The sequence below is a fragment of the Chiloscyllium plagiosum genome, chromosome 20 (genome assembly GCF_004010195.1).
Source record: "Chiloscyllium plagiosum isolate BGI_BamShark_2017 chromosome 20, ASM401019v2, whole genome shotgun sequence".
NCBI classification, from domain to species: Eukaryota; Metazoa; Chordata; class Chondrichthyes; order Orectolobiformes; family Hemiscylliidae; genus Chiloscyllium; species Chiloscyllium plagiosum.
The window spans coordinates 5,213,890-5,237,643 of record NC_057729.1 but is presented as its reverse complement, the minus strand read 5'-3'; the positions used below and the strand labels follow the sequence as shown (position 1 = coordinate 5,237,643).

The 23,754-nt window shown below is 41.0% G+C and overlaps 1 long non-coding RNA gene across 1 annotated transcript; it reads right to left on the bottom strand.

The window, feature by feature from the left end:
- Positions 1-5,535: 5,535 nt before the first annotated feature.
- Positions 5,536-11,734, bottom strand: LOC122559897. The gene is made up of 3 exons (XR_006314584.1): positions 11,647-11,734; positions 5,853-5,924; positions 5,536-5,703 (listed from the first exon to the last, which is right to left on the bottom strand). It is a non-coding gene; the product is annotated as an uncharacterized LOC122559897 (long non-coding RNA).
- Between the last annotated feature and the right edge of the window lie 12,020 nt (positions 11,735-23,754).

The following is a 23,754-nucleotide window of genomic DNA, read 5'->3' as shown; positions in this document are numbered from 1 at the left end:
GTTTGCAAGTATTTCGCTTAATTAACCAGATAAAAGAGGCCAAACCCAGTGGTAGAAAGCACCCTAACCATATCACTGGAAATTGTGATGTTCTTGGTCTTTAACAGACATTATATGATGATCAGAGGATTAAATAGGTTAAACAGTGAAAGTCTTTTTCCTAGTATAATGACGTCAGCTTGTACGAGGGGGCACAGCTACAAATTGAGGGGTGATAGATTTAAGACTGACATCAGAGGCAGGCTCTTTACTCAGAGAGTGGTAAGGGCGTGGAATGCCCTGCCTGCCAGTGTAGTTAACTCAGCCACATTAGGGACATTTAAACAATCCTTGGATAAGTACATGGATGATGATGGGATAATGTAGGGGGATGGGCTTAGGTTAGTTCACAGGTCGGTGCAACATCGCGGGTCAAAGGGCCTGTTCTGCGCTGTAATGTTCAATGCTCTATGTTCTGTATGACATAGACATAGAAAGAATGCAGCAAATGACTGTACTTCTATTCATCAGTTTTCAGGTTTTAACTGTGTCGGCTGCATCGGAAGCAATCAAATTGGCCAAGAGGGACAGACATCTCAGCTTCAGTGTAATTCAGTGTAAGAAAGAAGTGTACTTGTGTCATAGAAACAACCTCAGCACATCTTCAAATGTCTCACAGACTATTAAACACCTTTGAAAAGTTGGTCATCGTGTAAACACAACCATCAGCAAGGTCCAAGAAAAAAACTAGTGTAATAGATAACTGTGTAATGTGGCCATGAGACAAACATCAGCCAGAACATCCCTTGCTCCACTTTAAATCAGATCTTTTACATATCCCTGGAAGTACCTGACAGACAGCACCTCCCCAGTACCACGCTGAGCTCTCAGCCTAGATGATATACTGAGGTCTCAGATAGTCTGGGATTTGAACTCACAAATCTTTGAAGTCTGAGGCGAGAGGGAAATGCGGGCATCTCTGGCAAGGATGGCAGTTGTGGCCTGGCTTTAATTGTCACTGAACTGATTGGCTTCCTAGACCATTTCAGAGTGCAGTTAAAAGTCAGTCACATTGTTCTGGGTCTGGAGTCACATGTAGGGTTAGGATTTCCTTCCTTTAAGCACATTAGTGAACCAAAGAGGTTTTCAAGTGCCCAGAGAATTAGGCTGGGTCTCTGGAATGACCAGGGATGTGTGTGTAGTGGGGAGGGATAAACTGGATAAATATATGGACGAGAATGGAATAGTGTAGGTTAGATGGGCTTTAGATTAGGTTCATAGGTCGGCACAACATCGAGGGCCAAAGGGGCTGTACTGCGCTGTAATGTTCTGTGTTCTATGAGGGAGGTCAGGATTTGAGAAGTGGTGCTCTGGTGTTAATTATGCATTACTTACTTCATGTTTAATTGCTTCTGCCTGTCTGTGCTGAGAATAACTTTCCAACAAAGGATCACTTCCCTCAATATCTTCTGAAAACAATTCAGAGATGTTATTACACATGACCTCTGGGACAAGTTTAACGCGATCTCAGGCTTCCTATCCCAGATGTAGGGACACTATCACTGCACTTCAAGAGACACCGAAAGATCACTTCTCTAATGTCATTCAGCTAATGGAAATCACATGCTGGGTTCTTGTATTGTAAACTCATGGAATGGAAATGGTTCTGCCTTGCCGTTCATAAAGAATATCAGACTGGAGATTTGGATCAATAGTTGTGAAGCTGGAAGAGTATAGCAGGTAAGACAGCAACCGAGGAGCAGGAAAGTTAATGTTTGATATCTTTTGATATCTTTTGAAATCCTCAATTGCAAAAGTCACCCATCCTTATCTTGAACATACCCAATGGGCGAAGGAGTGTGAGGTATTGGTGAGAAGATGGTGACACTTTACGCTGACCAAGTGACGAAAGATATTGACCTTCTTGCCTCACTGCTGGCATTCCTCCACTCAGCTGAGATTGCCATGGCCTGGGTGCCAAGCCTCCACCATGGTCATGTGTTGTGACCTCTGTTGGTCCTGGACGAAGAGGTCATTCCAACTTTGCATCACAGCACCAGGTTCCTGCCCACAAAGCAGGATGCCAGTCTGCTTTTCCTGCCATGTCAGGAACCACAAAAGGCTGCTCTGAACTAACAGTGCTTGCTCAGGTGCATAACTACTTTTAAAGATGGCATTGGCACCAGGAATGCCCGTACTTCCTGGCAGTGTTGTCCAGGTATGCCAAATGGCGGAATAGGGTTCGAACCCTTTCCCTGGTCTTTAGTTCTAGCTCAGGTTTAGGTGTCGCACAGAGGGAGTGATAGTTACTGTCCCTTGGATAGTGTGTCAAATCAAGATGCTGCTCAGTTAGTCATAAAGCATCCCATTATGTTAATCAACACTACCGCCTGCAAGTTCCCCTCCAAGCTGCTCACCATCCAGATTTGGAAATATATCGACTTTCCTTCACTGTCACTGAGTCAAGATCCTGGAATTACTTCCACAGTAGCATGGTGGGTCTAGCCACAGCACATGGACCGCAGCAGTTCAAGAAGGTAGCTCACCACCACCTTCTCAAGGGCAACTAGGGATAGTCAGTAGGTGCCGGTCCCACCAATGATGCCCTAGATTCCATGATTGAATAAGATGCAGTCAAAGGAATTGTGTCCTCCTATATTTCCAGCCAAGTCCATCCATCAATCAATACTACCAAATGTAAATTATCTGACTGTTTAGCTCATATTTGTGGGATCTTCTTGTGCATACAGTTGCCCTAACTAACAAGTGACTGCCATTTAAAATTAATTCACTGGTGATAAAACCTTCACAAACCTTGCTATTTGGGATGCCCTTTACGAAGGTACTATTCGACTGTAACTTCCTTCCTTAAACTATGCGCAGCTTCAAAGGTAGACTAATGTCATGTTTGCTTCATAGGTGAGTTGTTAACAATTTACATCCAGCTGTTACAAAGCTCAGGTTCTGTCTTGCATTTAATTAAAGAGCAACCCCAGTCAAAAGATTCAAAGTGCTTCATTTCATTGATTGATTGATGGAGGTTCAGAACTGTATTTGTATGTCTGTCATCAGGTTTATGTAAAATTCTTTTTGTCCTTCATGAATTCCATCAGGTTTCACAATTGAATATCATATTCATTTTATGCAAATCAATCTCACGAGGCATGCCTCTGTTCGCCTGCAGCCTGTGTTACAATTTCTGACTCTTCCCACAAATTTACTGTGCAATCATTCAAGTCCTGAGCCTGTTTTGTAGTCACAAACCACCATCCCAGAGACCAGCAATGCTCCCTCAAGTAATCCTGCAATTTGAACTACTGCAGGAGAGGAGGTAGGGGGAGTGGGGGGCAACAAAACTTGGAAAGAGGATAGTCCTCACCAACCATGAGACCCAATTCTTCCTCTTGCCTTTCTCAAGAATGGGGTCGCCCATTCCAGACTATCTTTCTGGTTTGCTTGTGTCACACATTATTATATGCAGTAGGGCAGAAATTTTGGAAGAGTTAGCAGGCTGATTAATAACCTATTGAGTTGCTTCAACACACCTCTGGGTGACCTGATGAAGGAGCAGTGCTCCAAAAGCTTGTGGTTTCAAATAAACCTATTGGACTAAAACTTGGTGTGATTTCTGACTTTTGTCCACCCCAACACTGGCATCTCCACATATATCTATAATGATAACTACTTATTAGTTGCTAATCAATAAGATCATTGCAAACTTTTCTCTATTGTCAAAATTTAATTTGGGCTTGTGCTCAAGTTTCCTGATGAAAGGCTTGTGCTCAAAACATTGATTCTACTGCTCCTCGGATGCTGCCTGACCGGCTGTGCTTTTCCAGCGCCACATTTTTGACTAGTGCGCAAGTTTGACTATTTTACTCAGCATTAGCTTGAGTATTTGCAAAGTTTCAGTGGCTTAATTGAGCGCCCAGGGATGCTGGAACTTGGAGCATCAGTGAGACGGACAGCAGATGCAGAGACATCTATTTGGATTGATTTTTCATTAGAGTGCCCTGAGCTTTAGTGCTTAGCCATTCAGCCTGATGCAAAGGAAGGCAGGATAAGCATCTCCACAGGGTAATAAACTAAAATAGCAGCAGATATTTTACTTGCACAAGCGGTTACAGAAATATACTTGACAGAGAAAGGTTTTCCAGTTGTTCAAGATTGTGAATATAGTATCGTATTAGAATTTCATCCTTGCGATTTAATTTGGGATAATTGATTATCACTGCCATTGAAGGTGAGTGAAGATATTATTTCAACCCCTGTTTGCTAATTTATTTGTCTGAAATCAATGTGTCCCAAAACATAATGTACTATATTTCAGCACAACATGGTACATAGGTTATGTTCAAGGAAAAACTATTTTGCTTTTGGTTAAGATGTGGATCACAATCAGAAATCAGCTACTGGAATTTTTTTTAAAAGGATCTATTAACATTGGGAGATAGGGTATGTTAACATTTTTACAGTGTTGTGCATTCTTTTAATGTAATGTGGATTGTCAGACCTGCTGGGGTGGAATCTGTTGCAACTGACAAAATATGAGCAGAGTCTTCAAAGCAAGTTATTGGATATGAATTGATCTGACGTCTTCCCAGGGAGCTGGAAGTTCCTCAATAAATGATTTTTTTTGTTCAGTTTCGTACAACACATTAAGCAGGCAGGAAAATGTGTCAAAGAAGATCAGTATATTTGTACTAATGTTGAATTAACGCAGTGCATTGGAGGTGTGCAGTGTACAGAGTATTTCTTTCACTTGTTGAATCTTGAGGAGCAGGCTGTGATCAGTGATGGTACATTAGGTAAAACGTGATATGGATATAAGTAAACTTATAGAGTTCACACATTTCGTTATTTTCTTTATCAAAGCAGTCACTAACCTGCAAGACTTGATACCCTGTGTTCTCTAAAGAACCCAGGTGTTTACCAAGTTCAGAGCCTTTCAAAATTCACCATAACCACAGCAGAATCCATTGAGCCGTCCCTTGGCAAAATCAATAATACTTCAATGAGGATAAATGAACTTCTCGGTCACAGAAAGGAAATCAATAATGGGCAATAAATATAACAAACGTGGAGAAAAATAGGAAAGCATTTCCTGTTTGGCCTAAGTGCAGTTGTGCAGTACATTGAGAGGAGACATTAAACTACAGCTCCATCTGCCCTTTCATGTAAATGTTAAAGATTTCATGGGAATATTTGCAGGAAGAGCAGGGGAATTCTCCTTAGTGTCCTAGGCAATTTTTATCCCTCAATCAACACCTAAAACAGATGATCTCCTCAATGAATGAAATTGCCTGTTCTGAGAGCTGTCTGCAAAACAAATTGCTGCTGTCTTTCATTACCTTATAGCAGTGGTCCCAGTCCACATGGACTCAACTGGCTGTGAAGTGCTTTGGCCAGTCCTGAGGTTGTTAAAAAAAATCTCGTATGAAAACTGGTTTGTTCTTACTTTACCCGGTACCTGTGCACTGTCAGCAAGATTTTGTATGGTAACAGGAAATGTAACAGACAAGGATGAAGACACAGTGGACATTCTGTATAATTTATATCATAGCAACATGCATCTCAGAACTCAGGTCGGCTCATGAACAAATCTCTTGACACAAGGAAGAAACATGAAACCTCTCTGGAATATAAAAGATTTCTCAACTCCTCTGTCCTGGTAGAAATCTTCGTTAACGAACTTTCTAACGTTTGAACATCTTGATTATTCACCTGCAAAACAGGGAGATTTTTAACCATAAAACCTGAGAAATTATTGGAAATCATTCAAAGGAAGAAGCAATAGCTATTGGAGATTTGCTATTTAATCTGGGCATGGGACTTGAAGTGAAATGGTCCACGATATTGAGTGGAATACTTACCCTCAGTAAGCAGCTGTGTGGTATTCCCAAAGCCATTCTAATAATGTTGGCTCAGTGCTGTATGTTCTGAATCTGGAAGGTAAAAGGCAGGTTAACATCTCCACTGCAGTCTGTCACCAGAATTATTGGGAGGGTCTCTTTGACTCCATCTTCCTTACCAGATGTTAAATGGCCTGTTGTATATTTTCATTCAGCTTCCATGTTTGGGCTTTATGGCATTTCTTTTTTTCCTTTTTAGGTTCAGATTACATATACATCCAAGCATTTAAAAACTCCTAGTCCATCACATTTGTGTAGAATTGCATTTTAGTAAAACAAACAAGGTTAGGACTTATACAGTTAGAAGTAGGGCCTTGAGTGGTGTAGAACAGAGAGGCTGAGAGGTTCAGGTACATAATGCTTTGAAGTTTGCATTAAGAAGGCATCTAGCACACTTGTCTTCATCGCTCATACTTTGAGTTTAGGAGTTGGGATGTTGTATTGAGGTTTTACAGATCATTGATGAGGTCTCTTCTGGAACACTGTGTCCAATTCTGGATGCCCAGTTATAAGGAGGATATTAGTGTCAAGATTAGAGTGGTGCTGGAAAAGCACAGCAGGTCAGCCGGCATCCGAGGAGCAGGAAAAATTGATGTTTCGGGCAAGAGCGCTTCATCAGGGATCATTCTTGACTCTAAGCATCTACAGTACCCACTTCTGCCTATAAGGAGAATATTGTTAAGCTGGAGATGGTTCAGAAGAGATTTACAAGGATGTTGCCGGGAATGGAAAGCTTGAGTTATAAGGAGAGGCGGATAGTCTGGAACTTTTATCATTAGGGCATAGGAGGTTGAGGTTAGAGGTTTATAGAGGTTTATAAAATCATGAGGGGTATAGATAAGGCCAACGGCAGGTGTCTTTTCACTAAGGTGGGGAATTTCAAGACTATGGTGCTTATTTTTAAGGTAAGAGGAGAAAGATCTGAGAGGTAATTTTTATACACAGAGAGTTGTTCGTGTGTGGAATGAATTGCCAGAAGAAGCGGTGGATAGGGTACAGTTATAATGTAAAAAAAACATTTGGATAAGTATGTGAACAGGAAATGTTTAAAATAATACGGGCCAAGCTCAGACAGATGGGACTGGTTTAATTTGGGATTATGCTTGGCATGGACTGGTTGGACTGAAAGGTCTGGTTCCATTCTGTATGACTCAATGACTCTAGAATACTTAGACCATTAAACCATAAAACAAAGGGATAGAAGTAGGCCATTCAAAACATCAAATCTGCTCTGCCATTCCCCAAATCCACTTTCCTGCCTTTTCCCTGTAATCCTTGATTCCTTTACTGATTAAATATCTCGGTTATGAACATATCTAACAACCCAGCATTGGCATCCCTTGCAGAAAAATTCGACGGATTCACTACCTTCTGTGAACAGAATATCCTCCATATCTCTGCAAACTCCTGCAGCCCTCTCTAACACTTAACCTCCTTCAAGCCCCTACAACCCTCCGGATCAATGGAACCTCCATAAAACCATACAACTCCCTATCTGTAACCTCCTCTAACAATCTCAAAACTTCCCAAATCTGTAACATCCTCCAGTCTCCGTGACCCCACCATTCCTGCTGCTTTCCTGCATTGGGAGGGGCAGCCTCGAACTTGGGAGCCAGTGCGCGGAGAGAATCTGGAAAATTCATTTGCTTTTGTTCCACATGTTCTTCTTTTTACATAAAATTCTGGGATGGTGCCAGAGAGTACTTTTCACTGTATTCCTGAACACAGGTACGCACGACAATAAAAATATATCTAATTATATTGCAGCCACGTTATGTTTCCTGCTTGTTACCTCCATTAAAGAATTCTCATAAATTTGCCAGGCACAACTTCTTCTCATGAACCAAGGCTGGTCTTGATCATATTATGCATTTCTAAATGCTCCACCATAGTATCTTTTATCGTAGATTATAACATATTCCTAATAGCAGTCCACAATTAAGTTAACTGTCTTATGGTTGCCATGATGCGAAGGTACTGGTGTTAAACTGGGTGGACAAAGTCAGAAACCACACAACACCAGGTTATAGTCCAACAGGTGTGTTTGAAATCTCAAGCTTTTGGAGCTCCTGGTGTCATGTCATTTATGATGGCTTGGAAATTGTTTCCGTAAGGCGGGGAGACTAGGATCCTTGGGCACAGCCTTAAAACTAGAGGGGGTCAATTCAGAACAGAAATGCGGAGACATTTCTTCAGCCAGAGAGTGGTGGGCCTGTGGAATTCATTGCCGCGGTGTGCAGTGGAGGCCGGGACGCTAAATGTCTTCAAGGCAGAGATTGATAAATTCTTGATGTCACAAGGAATTAAGGGCTACGGGGAGAATGCGGGTAAGTGGAGTTGAAATGCCCATCAGCCATGACTGAATGGCGGATTGGACTCGATGGGCCGAATGGCCTTACTTCCACTCCTATGTCTTATGGTCTTATGAGTTTGTCCTTTTTTTAATGTTCCCTTCCCTTTTTAAATAATGTTGTTACATTTGCAGTTTTCCAAGCCTATGGAACTCTTCTAAAATTGAAGCATTTTTGGAAGATTATTACCAGTGCATCCATTATCTCTGTAGCTACTTCCTCTGTAGCTATATCCCATCAGGTCTGGGGGACTTATCACTCCTCATGCAATGTGGAATTTTTTTATTTTGGTTTTGTTAGAACAGCTGGATACAAGAGGAGTAATTCTTATGAAAGAAATATGATATTAGAAAACAATTCCTCCATTTATTTCTTTGGTATTCCAGGAATTGTGAGGTTTAGCCTCCAATGAAACAATATAGATGAAGGGCTTTCCAAACTTATATAACACATGCAGTGAATTGTTTGTAAACACACAGCACCAAATTGCATACAGTGAAACCACCCGGGGCACAAAATCAGCAACCTGTCACATACACAGTCATTTGTACAGCTACCAATTCTATATTCATGTTGGAACATCTTGTATCTAGCTAAACACATTGACAGCAATCAATTATACACAGCGACCAAATCCATGGACACACCATCAACCAACTGCAGCCTTGTCTAAGAGACTGACACTTCAAACCCTTTAATCATTCTTTGATACCTCAAGAACAACCAATATCAAAAATAAATCTAAATATTCTTGATCCTGTCCTCAGCCACTGCGAACCTTCCAGCAGAGGTCCTCTGTAGCAAATTTGGAAGTGGGAGCATATTTCCACAGTAAGATCATAAGACCAAGAAATACAAATAGGAGAGTCCCAACTTGTTTAGTGCTTGCTCATAAAACAATCAGTCCATACCAGGGAACATCCCAGTGAACCTTTTCCAAATTGCCTCCAATGAAACAATATTTATCTTTAAATAAGAGAACCAAAACTTCTCACTGTTCTCAAGGTCTCACCAGTACCTTGCATAGTTGCAGCAATACTTCCCTACTCTTATACTTCAACTGCCCCAGTGAACCTTTTCCAAATTGCCTCCAATGAAACAATATTTATCTTTAAATAAGAGAACCAAAACTTCTCACTGTTCTCAAGGTCTCACCAGTACCTTCATAGTTGCAGCAATACTTCCCTACTCTTATACTTCAACTGCCTTGAAATAAGGGCCAACATTCTTTATGCAGAGAGTTGTGAATGCATGGAATGTGTTGCCAGTGATGGTGGTGGAAGCAGAGTCATTAGGGACATTTAAGCGACTGCTGGGCATGCACATGGGCAGCAGTGAATTGAGGGTTGCGTAGGTTAGGTTTTTTTTATGTTAAGATTAATCCTCGGCACAACATCGTGGGTCGAAGGGCCTGTTCTGTGCTGTACCTTTCTATGTTCTATGCTCTATTCCATTAGCCTTCTTAATTACCTGCTCCACCAGTATCTTAAAGCTTCCCCTACTGCTGCTCTAGCCAAGCTCAGCCATCTAAGCAATGGTCAGGATCAATTATAGGGGCCTTCTATTATTTGCAATTAATCTGAACATTAAATGTGTTCCATTATTGGTCATTTTGCATGCATTCCTTTTCCTTATAATTATTATTGATAGGTGATTTGTACTGCATTGCGGACCTAAGATATACTGCTTACTGGGCATTACTATTTTTCCTCAATTAAAATTTAACAGTTTATCATTTAATGCCAAAAGTATTGGAAGATTAGTTTTATATAATGTCACCAGGTGCTTTGGCATTTGTCAAGTTAAACATGACTAGTTCTGGTTCAAATGAGGTGAGGCTGCCCCCTGGAGGTGATCTTATACCTCTCAGTTCAGGAATAAGATCACCAAACTCCCAAATTGTACAGCCACAGATGCACTGGTGAGCAGCCAACTAGCTGGGAAACCACAGCTGTTCCTCCAGGCACTCACAGCGATGGTCTTTGTTTCTCTGCATAAGAATCAGTGCCTTTCAGGTCCAACCTTTTTCAGCAGGTTTCAATGCACAAATGCCCTGACCCACTGCAAGGTACTCATGCCTTCTTGTCACAAATCAGACACCCTCATAATAGTCACTGGAACATCTAAGTACAAGATTCAGCTAATTAATCTCATTGCTGTCAATTCAAACAAATGGACTAGCACTGTGCCTAAGGAGAGTTTCTGTTGAAGTTGATTAATAATGTAATTTAGTGTCATGTTGTGTCACATCACACACCACTGTGTGCTGCTACATGATACACTAAGATACAGTGTAGACTATAATGAATGAGCATTCCATATGAAATGAGATGTGTGTAATATTGGCTGTAGAGTTTTAAAAAGATGGGCAAATGAAGTAATGTGAAGTCAAGATAAGCTTTTTCACATAGCGAGCAGTTAGGGTCTGAATGCACTACCTGGGGAAGTAGTGGAGGCAAGTTTAATTGAGGCATTCAAGTGGGCATTGGATGGCTATTTAGATACCTGCTGTGCAGGGATATGGGAAAAAAAGCAGGAGTTTGGCATTAGGTAATAAAGCCAGTGCAGGCACAATGGGTTGAATGACCTCCTTCCGTTCTATAACAATTCTGTGGCTCTGAGCCCAATTGTTCATGGTTCTGTTTTTGATCATGTAGGTCCCTTTGCAACTGAGGCTCAGTGAGTACTCAGGGTTAAAAAAAAGCCATTGTTGTTTGTCATTTATATAAATGATTTGAATGACAATATTGGAGGTATGTTTAGTAAGTTTGTGGATGATACAAAGTATGGTGGACAGTGAAGAAGACTATCTAAGATTACAAAGATAGCTTAATCAATTGGATCAATGGACTGAGAAGGGACAAATGAAGTTTAATTTAGATAAATGCGAGGTCTTGCATTTTGGTAAGATGAACAAGGGCAGGACTTATACGGCTAATGGTTGGGCCCTGGGTAGTGTTGCCGAACCAGGTACATAGTTGCGTCACAGGTAGACAGGGTGGTTAAGAAGTTATTTGACACACTTGCCTTCATTGCTCAGACCACTGAGTTTAGGAGTACAGAGCTCATGTTGCAGTTGTACAGGATATTGGTGAGGCCACTTTTGGAGTACTGTGTACAATTCTGGTCACTACGGAGCGACACACTAGGCTCTAAAGTAGGCCTGAGCTAGGGAAAGCAGGAAATGGAGATCCAAAACTGCAGAGCTTACAGCATGATCAAAGATTCTGATTCTCCAACTTTGTGTCAGATAATTACATAAAAATACACAGACTTAAACATTAATAGATATTCAAATATACAACATATGATATGCTATACATGCATTAAAAAATATTTAAAATATTTCTGAAGCATGTAATGTGAGTAATAACAATTGTAATGTCCCACAGAATACTACTCACATGGAGAGTCTCTCTCCTAGTAATGCCATATTATCTGATAGCAATACTGCATAGGACTTCGGGATATGAAGAGTGATATATAAATACATGTTCTAAGTTTATCATGATGACCTAGTTGGCAGTATTTGTGATTCACCCACCCGTTATAATTATTCCTTTACCATGTGAATGTGCGCACTGTTTCCAGCTCATTAATCTGACCCTCCTACTTGACAACTCATGCATCAGTCTAATTTAAAAAGTCTCTTTTCAACATTCAGAGGATTCCAAGATTGGGAACAGTAATAAAACCATGATTCACTGAAGTTAACACAACCTTGTTATCTCTGCTTTGGAGGTTTTGTCTTTTGTTAAAATTGACCTCTTTGTAAAAGATCTCTCAGCAGTTTAGCATTAAGCTAGTTGTCAGGTAAGGAGCTGTATTGCACTATCTGTGTTGTATAAGGTTCTAAAAGAGTTAATGCTGAAAGTGGATGAAGTCCATCCCACCTGATAATGCCACACAGTCTAATTGGCGAAACATGAGATCCTGATGAAGATAGGTGTGACATAACTATATTCTGTTAGTTACAATAATTCCTAGCTAGTTCATGTTAATTGTACCTATTGCTAACTTGCAACAAGGTAACACAAGTGCCTCTTCCTGTTAGTGGAATGTAAATTCTCTCTCTACTACCTTTGATAAATAGATAGACCTTTAGACTCTGTATAGACTGGCATACCTATGGGACTTGTAGTACAGTGGTAGTGTTCTTTAGTTAAACCAGGAAGCCTAGGGTTCAAATCCCACCCTACTCCAAAGGAGTATAATTACATCTTTGACAAAGGTTGGTTCAAAGATATCCAGATGGAGGATATGTGGGTGCAGTAGCAACCTAAATAATACTGAAACCAAAAGAGAAAATGCTGGAAAATCTCAGCAGGTCTGGCAGCATCTGTAAGGAGAGAAAAGAGCTGACGTTTCGAGTCTAACTGACCATTTGTCAAAGCTAAAAAAAGGGAGAAATAGGGAGATATTTATACTAATATAAATACCATCCTATTTCTCCCTTTTTTTAGTTTTGACAAAGGGTCAGTTAGACTCGAAATGTCAGCTCTTTTCTCTCCTTACAAATGCTGCCAGACCTGCTGAGATTTTCCAGCAGTTTCTTTTTTGGTTTCAGATTCCAGCATCCGCAGTAATTTGCTTTTATCTAAATAATACTGGTTTGATTTGGTAAGTTTCTGTTAGCTATTTCTTCCTATTGTTACATTGCCCCACTCAGGCAGAACTGTTTAACCCATGAACGTTTGCTGTTTAAGAGGAGAAAGGAGTACTCTGGGGTGCACCATCACCCTGGACATGTTATTTTGATTAGATTTTGGTCAATTTCCATTCTATTTCTGCAAATTTCTACCTGTTTTTTGTTTCTGTTGCAGTATTCCACCAGGGCTATTTAACTTTTTAACGTTTGTTTTCAAAAGAGCTCTTAAACAATAGGCACCCCCACGCACAGGGGGTGGGGAGGTCAGAGGTTAACTCCTGTGCATGCCCAAAGTAACCATTCACAAAGATCCAAGCAGTGGGTCATGAATGGGGTCATAATACCTAACTGTCAACCCCTCTTTACGATTACTTTACACTTGGGTGTAATGAAGAAGTGTGAGGTGCTTATCGGCACAGTAAAGGCCTTTAGTGATCAGTTTGCATCAATACCTGGAATAACATTGTTTTCACTTAATTTTGAAAAGTTTCTGTTAGAGTTCTGTAAGTCTCCATTGGCTGATTGGTTTTGTCAGCGCGCCCCATCAGGATTGCTCAAGTTTTGCTTGAAAAGATCAGAGTGGAGTATTGGAGAGTCCTGGGGCGCAATGCTCGCCTCTGAGCAAAAGATCCCAGTTCAAATCCCACCAGCCACAGAGATGTATCACAGCAAATCTGAACAGGCCGATGACAAATAACTAGAGAGGAGCTTTGGTGGGGTTGATTGAACTCTATTGCCGTTGGTAAATACCCAGGGCCCAATAGGACAGACGAAGATCAATGGATTGTCCCGTGAAGCACAAGCTGCATCTTGAGCAAGTCAGGGCTGTAAAGAAAATGTTAGAGATTAGATTCTATCATGAGCAAAACTTGGAACAGAGAACAGGTATGAGTGCTTTACTAATGGAGATTTAAAATAGTTAGGTGGCCTTTTAGCTGCTCTATCTAACGGAAATAATTGTCTTTGTCATATTAATCAGCCAGGATTCCATTTAATGCATTATAAATATAGCTGGGGTCAGTTAATGGATCACTTCATAATACGTGTATCAAAGATAAGTAAAGGGGTCCTTTGAAAAGTGCAGCCACTATTTAAATAAAATAACCTACATTTATATTACGCCTCTTAAATCCAGACGATGTTGCGAAATGCCATACAGCCACTGCTTCCATTACGTAGACAAACAGGGCAAGCAATTTGAATCCATTAAGCAAGTAAACAGTAATCAGAAAATGGCTGATAGTCCTGCAGACTAGCGACAGGAATGTTGATCAGGAATCCGTAGAACTTCCCATTCTTCCTCAATTAGTGATCAGGAAATTTTACATCCATCTGAGATGGGGGACAAAATCTCATCTGAATGACAGGAGTTTGTATAACAGCACAATCCTTCAACATTGTATTGAAAGCCTGATATTTATGGAGAGGCACAGGGAAGATGCGGGTCAATGTGTGAAGGTGGGGGAACCCAGACAAGACTGGCTTGCATATATCCTGCCAAATCCGACGACAGGGCCTCGCTATCTTTTGTTTTTGCATTCAGCTTTGTGACTGACTGCTAGCCAGACTGACAAGATTGGTCATCTGCTGAGCAAGGAAGACAGTAAGAGGAACGATAGTCAGCAGAAAGAAAGTCAGACATCACAGCTCAAATATATTGCACGGGGGAGTTGAGGAAGGTTAATGGGGTGTTATGAGAGTGACCACTGTTGCAAGGGCTAAGACTTACCTGAGAAGTCTGGGATGGTACCTTATGGAACAATAACCATTTTACTGCCAGGTTTCCAGCATCTTGTAAAACCTAAAGTGAGAGGGAGAGAGGGGGGCAAGTCTTTTTTTTAATGAGAAACCCAACTACCTTGTGGCAATGCGTTCTAACATGTAAATGAAGAGTACCATCTCTTAAACTGTGACCCCCTCACACAGCCCTAAATACTGTCCTGTTAACACTATGGCAGGCACACACACGCCAAGTTGTTGGATTCTTTTCTAAAAGAAAGACCTCTAGTACACCATGCCACCCTAAGGCCACACTGTCCCACCATCATGGAGAGATTAATGTCAAGGTCAAAGCATCAGTAATCTGCTCATTCTTTTACCCCAAATAGATTAGATTCCCAACAGTGTGGAAACAGGCCATTTGGGGTGAGGTCAGTGCAGGAGAGAGAGAGAGAAAGAGGCCAACACTGCTCCCTAACATAGCAGTGAACCTGTGCAGTTACTGCCTTTGCTGTTTGAATTCATGTTTCACTGGACATCAGAGAGCATCTGGGAAAATTAACAAACAGTGAAACTCACAACGGACCTTGGAGTAACCTATCTGGGAGAGGTCACAGCACAGGAACAGATAAGTGAATAGTTTTAAGTGTGGCCTTGGGGCCTAGCTGTAAGTCTGTAGTAGTGAATAGAATGGGTTCTTTCTTGATTATATGTTTTAATGAGATATATCTCTTGATTGAACTTAAAAATATAAGTTATAAGTGAGGAAAGAGATCAATCTGAGACTGGTACAGTTGAGAAAAGAAGTGAGTCAAACATTCAGGGTAGGCAGGGACAAAGCTGAGAACAAGGTAGGACTGATAAATTAAACTACATTTATTTCAATGCAAGGGGCCTAACAGGGAAGGCAGATGAACTCACGGCATGGTTTGGAACATGAGACTGGGATATCGTAGCAATTACAGAAACATGGCTCAGGGATGGGCAGGACTGGCAGCTTAATGTTCCAGGATACAAATGCTACAGGAAGGATAGAAAGGGAGGCAAGAGAGGAGGGGGAGTAGCATTTTTGATAAGGGATGGTATTACAGCTGTGCTGAGGGAGGATATTCCCGGAAATATATCCAAGGAAGTTATTTGGGTGGAACTGAGTAATCAGAAAGGGATGATCACCTTATTGGGATTGTATTAAAGACCCACACCCCCCTCTGCACCCCCCCCCCCCCCCCCCCAACAGTCAGAAGTAAACTGAGAAACAAATTTGTAAGGAGATCTCAGTTATTTGTAAGAATAATGGGGTGCTTATGGTAGGAGATTTTAACTTTCCTAAAATAGTGTTAAGGGTTTAGATGGAGAGGAATTTGTTAAGCATGTACAAGAATATTTCTGATTCAGTATGTGGATGTACCTACTTGAGAAAATGCAAAACTTGACGTACTCTTGGGAAATAAGGCAGAGCAGGTGACTGAACTGTCAGTGGGGGAGCACTGTGGGGCCAGTGACCATAATTCTATTGGTTTTAAAATACTGATGGAAAAAGATAGATCAGATCTAAAAGTTGAAGTTCTAAATTGAAGAAAGGCCAATTTTGATGGTATTAGGCAAGAACTTTCAAAAACTGACTGGAGGCAGATGTTCGCAGGTAAAGGGACAATTGGAAAATTGGAAGCCTTTAGAAGTGAGATTACGAGAGTCCAGAGACATTATATACCTGTTGGGGTGAAAGAAAAGGCTAGTAAGTATAGGGAATGCTGGATGATGAAAAAAATTGAGGGTTTGGTTAAGAAAAAGAAGGAAGCATATGTCAGATATATCAAGCATAGATCAAGTGAATCCTTAGAAGAGTATAAAGGCAGTAGAGGTATACTTAAGAGAGAAATCAGGAGGGCAAAAAGGGGACATGAGATAGCTTTGCAAATAGAGTTAAGGAGAATCCAAAGGGATTTTACAAATACATTCAGGACAAAAGGGTAACTAGGGAAAGAGTAGGGCCCGTCAAAGATCAGCAAGGCAGCCTTTATGTGGAGCCACCGGAGATGGGGGAGATACTAAACAAGAATTTTGCACCAATATTTACTGTGGAAAACGACATGAAAGATATAGAATGTAAGAAAATAGATGGTGACATCTTGAAAAATGTCCACATTACAGACGAAAAAGTGCTGGATGACTTGAAACACATAAAAGTGGATAAACGCCCAGGACCTCATCAGGTATACCCTAGAACTCTGTGGGAAGCTCGGGAAGTGATCGCTGGGCCTCTTGCTGAGATATTTGTATCATCGATAGTCACAGGTGAGGTGCCAGAAGACTGGAAGTTGGCTAATGTGGGGCCACTATTTAAGAAGGGTGGTAAGGACAAGATAGGGAACTATAGACCAATGAACGTGATGTGAGTGATGGAATCCTGAGGGACAGGATGTACATGTATTTGGAAAGGCAAGGACTGATTAGGGATAGTCAGCATGGCTTTGTGCATCCGAAATCATGTCTCATAAACTTGATTGAGTTTTTTGAAGAAGTAACAAAGAGGATTGATGAGGGCAGAGTGGTGGACGAGATCTATATGGACTTCAGTAAGGTGTTTAACAAGGTTCCCCATGGGAGACTGGTTAGCAAGGTTGGATCTCACAGAATACAGGGAGAACTAGCCATTTGGATACAAAACTAACTCAAAGGTAGAAGACAGAGGGTAACGGTGGAGGGTTGTTTTTCAAATTGGAGGCCTGTGACCAGTGGAGTGCCACAAAGATCAATGTTGGGTCCTACTTTTCATCATTTAAATAAATGATTTGGGTGTAAGCTTAAGAGGTACAGTTAGTAAGTTTGCAGATGACACCAAAATTGGAGGTGTAGTGGACGGCGAAGAAGGTTACCTCAGATTACAACAGGATCTTGATCAGATGAACCAATGGACTGAGGAGTGACAGATGGATTTTAATTTAGATAAATGCGAGGTGCTGCATTTTGGGAAAGCAAATCTTAGCAGGACTTATACACTTAATGGAAAGGTCCAAGGGAGTGTTGCTGAAAAAAGAGACCTTGGTGTGCAGGTTCACAGCTCCTTGAATGTGGAGTCACAGGTTGATAGGATAGTGAAGAAGGCGATTGGTATTTTTTCCTTTATCAGTCAGAGTATTGAGTACAGGAGTTGGGAGGTCATGTTGCGGCTGTACAGGTCATTGGTTCGGCCACATTTGGAATATTGCATGCAATTCTGATCTCCTTCCTATTGGAAGGATGTTGTGAAACTTGAAAGGGTTCAGAAAAGATTGACAAGGATGTTGCCAGGGTTGGAGGATTTGAGTTATAGGGAAAGATTGAATAGAATAGGAGCGTCGGAGGCTGAGGGGTGACCTTATGGAGATTTATAAAATCATGAGGGGCGTGGATAGGATAAATAGACAAGGTCTTTTCCCTGGGGTGGAGAAGACCAGAACTAGAGGGCATCAGTTTAGAGTGAGAAGGGAATGATATAAAAGAGACCTAAGGGGCAACTTTTTCATGCAGAGGGTGATATGTGCATGGAATGGGCTGCCAGAGGAAGTGGTGGAGGCTGGTACAATTGCAATATTTAAAAGGCATCTGGATGGGTATATGAATAGGAAGGGTTTGGAGGGATATGGGTTGGGTGCTGGCAGGTGGGACTAGATTGGATTGGGATATCTGGTCGGCATGGACAAGTTGGACCAAAGGGTCTGTTTCCATGCTGTACATCTCTATAACTGTAAGTGCACACTAACCCTTTGAAGAGTAACCCACCCAGATGCATTTCCCTCTGACTGATGCACCTAACACTATGAGCAATTTAACATGGCCAATCCACCTGACCTGCACATCTTTGGACTGTGGAAGGTAACCCACACAGACACAGGGAGAATGTGCAAACTCCACACAGACAGTCGTCCAAGGCTGGAATTGAACCCAGGTCCCTGGTGCTGTGAGACTGTGGTAATAACTACTGAGCCACTGTGCCACCCTGCTACTAAATAATTTAAATAGTTTTAATTCAATAGTTCAAAATAGTTTAAATAGTTAAAGTTCAAATCTGTTCTATATAAGGACAATGGGGACAAAAACTCAACCTTTAAATTTCTTCACAGCCTTACCTCCCCTTTCCCTATATGGGACATATTGTACTTGGTCCTCTAACTTATTTGGAGGACCTTTTAATCCTCTAATTTATCTGGAGGACCTTTAACCTCTAACTGTCTTTTGGAGAGGAACTCTGCCCTCAGAATTAGGAGGTTGTAACATAACAACATCAACGGGGGCTATCTAATCTTCCTGCTTCCTAATGAAGGGCTTATGCCTGAAAAGTCAATTGTCCTGCTGCTCGGATGCTGCCTGACCTGCTGCGTTTTTTCCGGCACCACACTCTCAACTCTGATCTCTAGCATCTGCGGTCCTCACTTTCTTCCTGGGAAATCTAATCTCTCTTTGTCCCCCATCTCAGATGGATGTAAAATTTCCCTATCACTAACTGAGGAAGAGTGGGAAGTTCTACAGTGTCCTGATCAACATTCCTGTTGCTAGTCTGCAGGACAGTCAGCCATTTTCCGATTACTGTTTACTTGCTTAATGGATTTAAATTGCTTGCCCTCTTTGTCTACAGAATGGAGCAGGGCAGCTCAGTGGAAACTAGTCATTTCCTTTTATAGAATATCCTGGATTTCAGGGCCTGGTAATATCTTCTATCGGCTATATCCTGAGTATGCAAATGTTGGTCCAGTCTCAATAGACTTGTATGCAGCTCATTGTGATTGTTTGAAAGCAAATATGTTTTCTCAATCTGCTGTTGGATCTATTTTGATGTATGTTAACTTTTTATTTCAACTGGTTGATAAGGTTGATTCTCTTCATTTATCATCGTGGTTGCTGCAGCAGACATTTTCCCATCCTTTATCATGGCGCTGGAGCTTGGCAGCTTATTCAGCATTCTTTCCGTAACTGGTACTGATAATTCAGTTCTGCTAGACAAAGAATTCAAATGTCTCTCTTGAACGTCTGTCATCTCATCATCGGACATTGAATTCCAATTTGCTGTTCTTGAACTCAACAATTCCTCAGTGAACTCAAATGGGTTGCATTGCTTATTCTTGCCATGAATATCTGCTTCTGCTTGCAAACACCACTAGTTTCTGTCATCTGAAGGTTATTTAATCATGCTAGGAATTTCCAGTATACATGTATAATCCTTCCTTCTGACAATGAAACAATTCTATTTTGCCAACATTGTTAACATCAATAGAATTGTTTTGATTCTAGCATAAGTCTTGGAAATCAAAAGAAACCTTCTATCAGTTACCCCCTGACCAGTTGGGTGACAACAGTTTGTTCCTGAACCAGTCATTCTCTGACTGCCTTCCCTTTGAATAGACTGAGCATCATTTTGGTGCAAAGTTTTCCCATTTACAGTTCAAGTGTTTTGTTCAATGTGATTCACAACACCTGGTCCACCATGGTTTAGCCCCGTGATGGGAGTGGAGAAGCTGGCACGGTAGTATTGTCACTAGACTAGGAATCTAGACACACAGGTATTCCTCTGAAGACTGGGTTCAAATCTCACCCCAGCAGATGGTGCAATAGGGTCAGAATTAAAAGTATAATGATGAACAAGGAACCATTGACAATTGTCATAAAAACCTAGCTGAGTTGTTAATGTTCATTGGGAAAAGTAACGTCCTTACCTAGACATGACTACATGTGACGCAGCAGAATGGTAAATTATCAGTCACTGAAATAGTTCATTTAATGAATGAAACCAGGAGAATCCTTGGGGCAAACGTGGGCCTGTTGACTCTGAAAAGTCCTCTTTACTAATATCTGGGGGTTAGCCCCAGTTCTGGGAGAGTTCTCTCATAGACTAGCCAAATTGTACTCATAAAATCACACCTTACTGACCAAGACTGAGACAACAACGTGGCCTGGGTATGTCTTGCCCCACAGGACAGAGGTGGCCGTACAGTGTTGTACAGTCCGGAGTGTCTCCTCAGAGTCGTGAACGTTAACTCTGGATACCATGCCAAAATATAATGAAGACTAAGGAAAGAATAGGTGACCTTTAAGGAAGAAATGTTTCAGGTACAGGTTACAAATGTACGAACAAGCAACAACAGCAGCCTCTCAGTTCTTCAGGTCTACTCTGCCATTCAATAAGATTGTGGCTCATCTGATTTTGGCACAACTCTACATTCATGCCTATCCTCCAGAATCTTACATCCATCTGGTAATTAAGAAGCTATCTCTGATTTAAAAGTAATTAATGTTTTGCATCCAATGTCTTTTGAGGAAGAAAATTCCAAAGACTCACAACCCATTGAGAGATAGAAATGTTTCCTCGTCTCTGTCTTAAATGAGTGCACCCTTGTTTTAAAACTAAGACTTTTAATTCTAGATTCATCCACAAAAGAAAACATCCTGTCCACATCCACCTCTCCTCACGATCTTATATGTTTCGATTACCCCCTCTGACTCTTCTAAACACTAGAGGATACTGGCCTAACCTTTCTTTGTAAGGCAATCTACTCATTCCAGCTATTAGTCTAGTAAATCTTCTCTGAACTGCTTCCAACATGCTTCTATAAGTACAGAGACCAGTATCATACACTGTACTCCAGATGCAGTTTCACCAACACCAGTGCTATTGAAACTTAATGAACCAAAGGACCTTTTCCTGTGCTGTAGGCCTCTGTGATTCCATAACCTCCCTACTTTTGCATTCAATTCCCCAGCAAATCATAACATTCTCTAAATGTTCCTGATAAGTTACTCTACATGCAGACTAACTTTCAGCAAATTATACACTAGAACACCCAAATCTCTCTGCATCTTGGAGCTCTGCAATCAATCATCTTCTAGATAACATGCTTCTTTTTTTAATCTTTCTACCAAAATGGACAATTTCACATTTACCCACATTATACTCCATTTGCCAGATATTTGTCTATCCATTTAACCTAATTATATTCCTCTGTAGGCTTCTCATGCCCTCCTCACAACTTACTTTCCCACCAATCTTTGTGTAATCAGCAAATTTAGCAACCATACTTTCAGTCCCTTCATCAAAATTGTTTCTATAAATTGTAAAAAGAGATGAGGCCCCCGTACTGATGCCTGTGGCACTCCACTCATGACATCCTATTTATTCCTACTCACCACTTCCTGTTTGCCAGCTAAGCTTCTATTCATGCCAACACTATGACCTTTTTTTAGATTAGATTAGATTACTTACAGTGTGGAAACAAGCCCTTCGGCCCAACAAGTCCACACCAACCCGCCGAAGCGCACCCACCCATACCCATTCCCCTACATTTACTCTACATCTAACACTACGGGCAATTTAGCGTGGCCAATTCACCTAACATGCACATTTTTGGACTGTGGGAGGAAACCGGAGCACCCGGTTCTTCAATAATTTCCTCAATAATGTTGATTTGGCAACTTATCAAATGCCTTCTTGAAATCTAAGTACAGTACATCCAGTGGCTCCCCTTTATCCACAACCCATGTTACTTTTTCAAAGAACGCCAATAAAGTATTTAAGCATGCAATAAAGGTAAAATATTGCAGATGGTGAAAATCTGAAACAGACACTGAGAATGCTGGAGAAACTCAGCAGCTCTGATGTTCTTCTCCATTTTCCTTGCTGACACATTTCACACCATCTCTTTGTAGCTTCCTGCTGAACCGGGGCTAATCTACAATGATAAGAGGGAAACTGTTCAATGTGCATTCTCTACAGTTCAGAACAAAGAGTACCCAAATCTCTGTAGTAGAGCTACATGAAGTAGGTGATACTTGCAACAGGCACACATTTCAAGGTTGAGCTCCACACCATTGTTGGTGCATTCACAGAGGCATGTGAGTAGATCAGCCAGAAGCTAAACATCCGAAGTCAAAGCTCATCTAACATTCTGCTTCCATTGTACAATGCTGAGCCCCCAGCTACCAAGAGCCACAGTGACACACTGGACAACTGGATCTATCCCTATACTATGAGAGCCTATTCTCACCAAGGGCAGTTTTCTCAACAGTCAGCTGAGTTTCTCTGCAAGTGTGCAATAAAAGTCAGCATAGGAATACTCCTTCTTTGGAGAGAGAGAGAGAAAGAAATGACATGTCAGGCTTTAACCTGAGGGTCACCACGCCTCAAATAATGGGACAACTTGAGAGACCTTCACAGTAATGTTCGGCAGTGCAGAAATTGAACCTACATTGTTGGTGTCATGCTTCATCACAAACCAGATGTCTAGCCAACTGAGTCAACTGAACCAGTGAGGTCTGGAGTATGGTTTTGGAAAATGGGGTGTGAAAATCCCAAGAAAGGGTTGCACACCATGGGGTAATGTTCAGAGGGCCTCAATGATTCACTGTTATACCAGCCTCATCCCAAGTCCTGAAATACAATTTGAAAAATGTATTTTTAAAATGTCATAATTAAAATTTAACCTGATATGTACATGTGGTCACTGAATGTCATCCTGCAATTAACCTTCTTTTTCACAATTGGCATAATAAGCCAGATGATGCTGGCAGAATAAATGGGTAATAAAGAAGTAAACAGGCAGACAATGTAGTTAATGTGAAGGCTGGTGAACAAACTGAAAGAGGAAATATGACCTCGTGAGTACAAATCATCACAATTTATTCTGTGTCTTGTGCCTTATGATATTAGCATTTCATACTTAATATCCTGGGGAGTTTCATCAAGTTTCTGCTTTTACACATTCATTGCCTGTTAAACTCACTGGAGAAAGTCAAGTCCAGTAATTAACAGTGTAATTACCCTTTTACTAAGATGGAAATCATTAATAGCTAACAATCAAATTCTCTTCTACGAAAAGTAAACAAATAGAAATGTGGAACCTCGTTCTTCCTGATGGTGAAACATTTTTAGAATTTTTTTTTTAAATCACAACAATTTAAGGAAGGTGACAAAATGAATCCAGGAAGTCAATAGCCAGTGACGTTGATATCTATTGCCATAAAATTACTGGCATCTATAAATAAAACTGAACATATCGAAAATTTGCAGCTGATCAGACAGAGTGAGGATAGATTAGTAAATGCTAGATTCTTCTTGACAAACCTGATTAAATTATTTGAAGACGTGATTAAAGCAGAAGAAATGAGAATACCAATG